At 38.9% G+C, this 7,677-nt stretch overlaps 1 long non-coding RNA gene across 2 annotated transcripts; it reads left to right on the forward strand.

The window, feature by feature from the left end:
• Positions 1-316: 316 nt before the first annotated feature.
• On the forward strand, positions 317-6,825 carry LOC134510395 (uncharacterized). Of its 2 annotated transcripts, XR_010069591.1 has the most exons (4): positions 317-705; positions 2,676-2,933; positions 3,975-4,279; positions 5,155-6,825. It is a non-coding gene; the product is annotated as an uncharacterized LOC134510395 (long non-coding RNA). The 2 variants fall into 2 exon arrangements; XR_010069592.1 differs by lacking the exon at positions 3,975-4,279.
• Positions 6,826-7,677: the final 852 nt, after the last annotated feature.

Below are 7,677 nucleotides of genomic sequence, written 5' to 3' on the forward strand. Positions count from 1 at the left end.
TGGGGTCACCTCGTTATCTTGTATGAATATGACTGGAGGTGATATTTGCTCTCTCTCTCTCTCTCTATATATATATATATAAAACAAGTGGATACTTGTTCGTATACTCGTTCTCCCTTCTGCTCTCCCTCATGATTTTCTTCGTGCTTTAAAAATAAAGAAAAATGTAAAAGGTAAGTTCTCATTTGTTACTCAAACTCTCATCATAGATACACAGGAAAACGTCAAATTACCTTTATTTTTGAAGTGATGTTACAACTGCAGTCTTTACAAATCCTTGCGGGTACATATAGAAAAAAGGGAGATTTTTAAAAAACTTATTAAAAAAATACAGTTTTGCATGCTTAGGTTTTGTGCATGTCCAAACAAACAAACATCTTAAAGGTGTCTAGTTTTCAGAAGACAGAGGACTGTCTGCTTTCCATTAGAAAATGGGACTGCTTAAAGCATCTCAGTTTAGGCCCCTTAGGGCTTCTTTATTTGTATAAGTGAAAAATCAAAACAGTGGAACTCACTAGGAAAATTGGGAATGTCTAGAGAAAATGTTAATATTAGAGACTCAACTAATCTGAAATGTTATCAGCCCACAGGATGTGACAGCTTATGTAAGCTGAGAGTCTTGCCTTTTATCTTTGTGAAACCAACACTTTGAAGGCAGTTGTTAATACTTCTTAATCAAGATGTTGCAAGAGCACTGTTTCAAGAGTGAGTATAAATTAAAAGTTGGCCAAAGAAAATGTTTAAACATAACTTGTTGCAAGTTAAGATTTAGACAACTATTAAAAAATCATCACTCAAGTTATCAAAGTTTAGATTTATTTTTTCAGAAGTCATTAACTGAAGAGTAGTAACACTGAATTTCAAAAAAATCACTGAAGGCAACATCAAGGAATAAAATTGGAGGCAAAAAAGAAACATTTTTTTTCCCTTTGCAACTGACAGAGTTATATAACAGACCACATTCAACATTATTGAACTTCCAAAAATTCACGCAGATTCTTCCCTATGAACTACACCAACAGGGCTGACAGATGATTGCAGCCAAGGTCACTGAGGACCACTGTGGTCACATCTACTTCCTCTTCTTACCCCCCAGTCTCTGATTCCTTCCTTTTTTTTTTTCCACTGAAATCCTCAAGCAATTTGGTTGCTGAGGCACGGTCCCAAAAGATAAAGCCTTACTCTCATGGATGACTCCTTTTAACTAGAAATAATATAACTTGCTTGATTCCTTCAACTACAAACTCCATCTTTCTAAAGGCAGCAAGATCTTTGGAGTAGCTACATGGCTCAGGGAGCGAGAGAGGCTGATGCATCCAAGCTGGTGGTGACCTCGAGCTCTTCCTCTCCGTTGTTTCTTCAATGGTACACATGAAATGAATTTCATTTCATCCATAGCTGGGCATTTTACTACCCCAAATGAGCAAAAGCAGGAAGGCTAATCAGAAAGACCGTGACTGTGGCCACCGGGAGCCCTAGCTCTCGGGGTTACCTCTGCAAGCGGACTGTTGTCCACTGACAGCACTTTTGTTATCTGTGCCCTACGGGTGATCACAGTCTCAGAGGCAGCAAGCTGAAATCTTCCACAAACATCAAATTCCCACAGAAGAGTTTTACACCTGTGTATAAGTTATTACTTTTAAATATAAATAGTTGCAAAGACCATCAGCCTTGCTTCCCTAAACTGCTGGACTGTGTTTCCTGTGGGGGAATAGATGCAGCATAATTGCAGTTATTAATCAGTTTCTCTTTCTTCCATTCAGCAACTGCATATGTTTTTTAAGACTCATTGAGAAAAGGGGGCAAGGAGTCAGAAAAAACTGTGAGGTTGTGCGCAGATGCACACAAACCAAAGGCTGACAAGATCCTGAAAGGCGGAGAAGGAAGCCTGGACCTTGAATTTCGCAGTGCCTCTGTAGCTCCTGTAACTTTCAAACTTCTGGCTCTCCTTCAATCCATGGGGAACTTTGAATCTAGAAATCTGCAGGATAAAAAGCTAGGGTTCATGCCTTTCTAGGATAAATTGTGGGAGAGGGATATTTTTGCAGCAAGCTATTAAACCAAATTTTTCTGGAGAAAAATTGCTACTTTCAGCCATCAACATTCATGGCTAGGAATCGGGAAAGAGGCAATGGGGGACCTACTGGAGGCAGTTTGGAAAACAGCTGTGATTTTGAAGGCTAATTCCATTGAATTGGCTTAAACTGCTTCCAGAACAACTTTGGAACTGCAGGCCAGGGGTTTGCAGATGAGGCTGGCTGAAAGCTTTTGGTGTGGGACACTCTCAGAAAACTGTCCCGTGGCCTGAGGGTTAACAGGACTCTGCCTTAAGTAGCCCCTGAGACAGAGGGACAAGACAATATTTGATTCCAAGCAAGGAATAATGCAACAACTTTCTTCGAGACTTTAATACTTCCAACATTTTTAAGTAGCATAAAGTTATCTTTTGGGAAATGATTCATCATTGTTTCCCATTCAAATCATTATAGCCCATTGTTAACAGGATTCTGTGCTTTCCTCGTCCCTAACAATTCTCTTCATGCATTGAACCTGAACCCTACCTTTGCTTATCTGCTAAAGACTGACGCATTTCTGAATTCATCCCCGCGTGATTTAGGTCTGTTTTGTTAATATGTTTATATTTTGAATGAAATGAATGCTTTCTGTTTTCCCAGAATGCTGTCTTTTGTTATGCTAGAACACAATCTCACTCCTAAGAACAAGCAGGACACCTCAAAACTGTCTTTCTGACCCTGCTAGTACGGAGACCAAACCCAAGAAGATTGTGTCATTCTCACCTGCAGGCCTAGCGAAGCCAATTTACCGAACTATTACAAAGCCACTTTTTTCCACAACATTTAGAAGACTCCTTGAGCCCTTCTTGAAACGCCTTTTTGATGCTCAACAGAATTTTGCACACTTTTGCCATAAAGGTTTGTCTTCTACAATGTGTCTGAACATGTATGTGAAGTAAAGGTAGAAGTTTTCACTGCTGTTAGATTAGCTGTGCCAAAAATGATGGCAAAAGCATGCTAGCATCCTTCATAAAGGCCAGGCAAGCTTTTATCACCCTTTCTTTTTGTACATATAACATTTCCTATTTCCTTCTGAGATTTTAAATACTCAAAGAATCTGAAACTGTATTTTTTACCCATTACCTCAGGTACAGAACAAGGTGTTTTCACTGGCTTAACCTGCATTACCATTATGATATACTCTTTATCACTTCTTCCCTCTGTATTACTTTGTTTCCTCTTGGTGATTTGAGCTACTTTTAACTAATTATACTGAATTCAGAAGTAATAATGTAGTTTGGTGAAAATGCAATTATAGGGTAATCTCATTGTACTTATGCTATTTTATTCAGAATTTAGTGAACAAATTTCCAGGCATCCTTTGGGTCATGATGCTGTATGCGATCATGGCACTTTCTCTCAGAGTTTCTACAGTTCACAACAGACTCCAAATCTTAATTTAAAACAAAAATCATGCTCATATTGCTTTGGGAAATATCTTTTCTAACTGCGAAAAGTGTAGTTATTAAAAGATTGATTCGATTATAGCCCAAAGACATATACATTGCAAACTTTCCAATGGGTATCTATGTAGGAGCTGAAACAGCAGTCATCACTGTAAACTCGGGATGTCAAGCTCATCTTGGGACGTGTACCTATCCAGCTGCATAGATGTCTGCGGCTGAACTGTATGGTCCAGTATGCACCTGAACTTCTTTAGTAGTCATAGAGAGAACAGGCACTTAAATTACATATTTCATCTTCTGACCTGTTATGGATGTCTATCTCAGGATGAGTTGAATCCAATTCTTTAAGTGCCCATTTCTCTCCCTGGTCTCTATGAGTCAAAAAAAGCCCACCTAGTTCAAGTATAGACAATTACTTTGTAGACATTTAAAATTAGGCCAGCTGAAACCTACCTGAGGTACCTAAAAAGCATGAATGAATTTTTCTTTACAGCCTCTGTTCTTTGGGAGAAAATTGTTATCTCTGGCGCAGAATAATATTGGATTTCATACATGGAGGACACAGATACAAAGAATTAAAAGTTCAGTTCCAGAGGTACTGATGTTCTGATACTCTAGTTTCTGTGAAGGAAAATCACACAGGAAAATGCTTCACAGAGATCTATGGGATACCTAAGATCTGAATGCTGAGACACAGCCTAACAACTAACCTAAAGCCTTGCCTTGACCTCTAGCTCTACAACTCAGTACATTGGAGCAATCTGATACATGTGATCTACAACATGTGATGATCAGCAGGTAATGAGCGGGGTTAATGGATAGACATGAAAAAAAAATAGTCCAAATTTTTCCATACACAACGCTAAAATTGGTTGTTGCCATTGAGGAATGTGATCTTGAAATTGCAGTGTATAGTTCTCTGAAAAAGTTGTCCCAGTGGTTAGTGATGGTCAAAAAGTAAAATGTAAAAGTAATTAAGAATTATTAGGAAAATAATTTAAAAAGCAATAAAAAAGACCCAGATCCTGCCATCGAACATAATGGAGTCACCCTTCATACAACATGCAGTTAAGGGTTTCACTCTGCGTACTTGATTCATATAGCTTGAAATCACAAATTTTGATTGGATACCTCAGGCACATGGTATTGTTTCTTTCTTTGACGGAAAAAGCATAAAGGATGAAGTTTGCCACCTGAAACTGCATGATGTTACATGGAAAATTAATTTGCATATCAATGTAAGTTAAAAATTCTTGCTAGTCTTTCTCTTGATCTCTCCTAGAACATTAAGAGAATAATGGTGAAAATAGCAATTAATATTAACACACACTGTTCAGCATCGCATTTAACCCATATTCTGAAAATCTTTTTCTTGTCATCTGCATGTGTATTAAGACTGGATATAATTTTTTAAGTATTCCGAGTCTAAGCTACAACATTTTAAGATTTTTTTCTTTGCTTTGGGATTATCCTAAGGAAACATTATAAGTTTCTTAGATATTGTAAATTTATACAGCATTGCTGGATTCATTTGTCATTTGTCAACTGACGCTTCTGAGAATCTGACCAGACATTTATATTCATTTCTCTTATTTTATCTAACTTTTCTTATCCTTGCCAGTATACAGGATGTTCTTGCAAAGATGATGATTTTAATCTTGTTTCTTGTCCAGCTCGAAAGGACTGTTTTGCCTTACGGTGCTGTCTTACCACAATGAGGGAATCATGCATTGGATCACAGGGATCTTCTGTGTAGCTTTTATGGTCAACCACAGCTGTAGCTCACTGTGCTGTTATTTGGAGATCTCAAATGAGGTGTCACCATGGTCATGTCAGAACATGAAGAATACAGACCCCTAAATCAATAAAGAAGGAGCAAGTCATTTTTTCCTACTGACACTTGAAAAGCAACGATTTATCTGGTGGACTCCCAGGATGAGGCCAGCAGCACTTCAGCCTCCATTTGACCTTGAGAATTATTTCTTCTCAGCTGTGAATGAGATAACAGCTCTAGCCAATGCTTTGGAGGGTCTTTGGTCCTCAGCAGCATTTCTTTTGTTATGCGGGCTGAAGATAATTCCAACGGTTTTCAGCTATGCTTTTCCTTCCTGTTGCCCAATGCTCTTCTGGCCCCAAGGCTGAGTCAGGCATTGAGGTTTCCTCCAAAGCAGCTGCATATATGGGTTTCCTCCAACAACAACCAGGCTGAAGGGGCAGGATGGAAACTGCAGTATGTGTTAGAATATATCGACACGGAGTCAACTCTGAACGAAAACGATGACATACAGCAGCGGTGCATGTCCTCGTCTCAAGTCAGCACAACTTCCCATGGCCAGGGAGCGCACAACACATGAGCACGGTGGAATGTACCTGCTGTACTCCATGTCACAGCATGCACCCTGCCAAAGGACTATCATAGCACTGGATCCTTTTACTTTCAAAAGTTGTTCAGGGTTAAAACTCATAATTTTGGTACCGTTACATTTTATGCGACAGCCATATAGTTTCGTCATTTCTTACTTACATACTAATGGTTGGTAATACTGCATATCGCTGTAAAAGTAAAATGAAATAACAACTAATCCACAAATTGAATGAATGAGAATTGCATTTTAATATTACAAAACATCTCAGCACAGGAAAGATGTTTAGTATTTGTCCATCTTCAAGTAGGTGTTTACAACCTTTTAAAAAGATACCAATGTGTGAATCCATTTAATTGTGAGACTATAATGAATAGGAAATAAAGATATGCTTAAATTTAACTGAGTGATTTGCTGAACTAGGGTTTTAATACTTAATTTTGAGGAAACAAGGTTGTCTGCATAGGTCTACTCTGCTAACTCGGTACTAAAAACATAATTGATACAATCATAGAATCATGGAAGGGTTCAGGTTGGAACGAACCTTTAAAGACCATCTAAACCAACCCCCTTGCAATGAGCAGGGACATCTTCAACTAGATCAGGCTGCTCAGAGCCCCATCCAACCTGACCTTGAATATTTCCACGGATGGGGGATCTGACACCTCTCTGGGCAACCTGTTCCAGTGTTTCATCACCCTCACTGTAAAAAATTACTTCCTTATATCAGTCTGAATCTACCCTCTTTTAGTTTAAAACCATTACCCGTTGTTGTGCTCTTCTGGATTTTTTTTTTTTAAATGATCTTCTCACTATCAAAATGACAAGCTAATGGGTGGCGTTTTCAAATATGCTGACAAAGGACACAGGAATAGAAATTTGGGATCCTTCATAGGATCCTGGAACATAGGATGGGAGGAATATCAGGAGGTCTCTGTTTCAACCCTGGTCCTTCATATCGGGGCCATCTGTGAGATTTGACCATGTGGTTCAGGAAAGAGTTTACCACTCCTTTTCTTTTTCTGTTGTTCCAAAACTGTGTGTAGTATTGCTCATGCATTAGCAGCCCAGAATACTGTTGCTTTTTGCTGCCAGGGGATGCTGCTGGCTCATATTCAGCTATTTGCCCACCAGGACCTCCAAGTCCTTTTTAGCAGAGCTTTGCCCCAGCTGTGCTGAGGGATAACTCATACAAGGTGCAGAATTTTGCATTTTTTCCCCCGTTGAATTTCATGAAGTTCCTGTTGGCCCTGTCTTCCAACTTGTCTAGATCCCTCTGAGTGGCAGCCCTGCCCTTGAGTGCAATGACTGGTCCCCAACTCGATGAAAAAGCTTGTACAAATGGTACCTTAGAACATTCGTCTAATCAATTTTGTCAGTACAGTTTTAATCAAGAATAAAAATAGATAAATATAGTATGACTTATTATTTTCTGTAATAAAAGTTATTCGTGACCTTTCCGCAAAAAGCAGCACTTTCTTACCTGAGTAAAGAGCCCTTAGGCAAAATATTATGGCATCCCTGCTTTGAGAAGGCTTGCAGTTTGGTTAAAGTCCTGTCTCAGCTCACTAGCTGAGCTTGACTTAATAGCAACAAGTAGTGACTATTGCTCGGTGTAACTCAAGAAGTATATCTTTAACTGCACCAAAAAGTAAAAAGTTCCAAGAAAAAATACTTGGCTTCTCTCCTGCAACCACTGCTGAAGCGAACACTGAATAAAAGAGAGAAGAAAACAAAGCATCACAAAGGAAAAATCAGCTCCTCTTATGTCTTCATCGTAGCTGACTAAAGTTGGATTTCAAAGTACTTTTCAAGCTGTTTGGATACACATCA

Source organism: Chroicocephalus ridibundus, chromosome 1 (assembly GCF_963924245.1).
Source record: "Chroicocephalus ridibundus chromosome 1, bChrRid1.1, whole genome shotgun sequence".
In the NCBI taxonomy this organism is placed as follows: domain Eukaryota; kingdom Metazoa; phylum Chordata; class Aves; order Charadriiformes; family Laridae; genus Chroicocephalus; species Chroicocephalus ridibundus.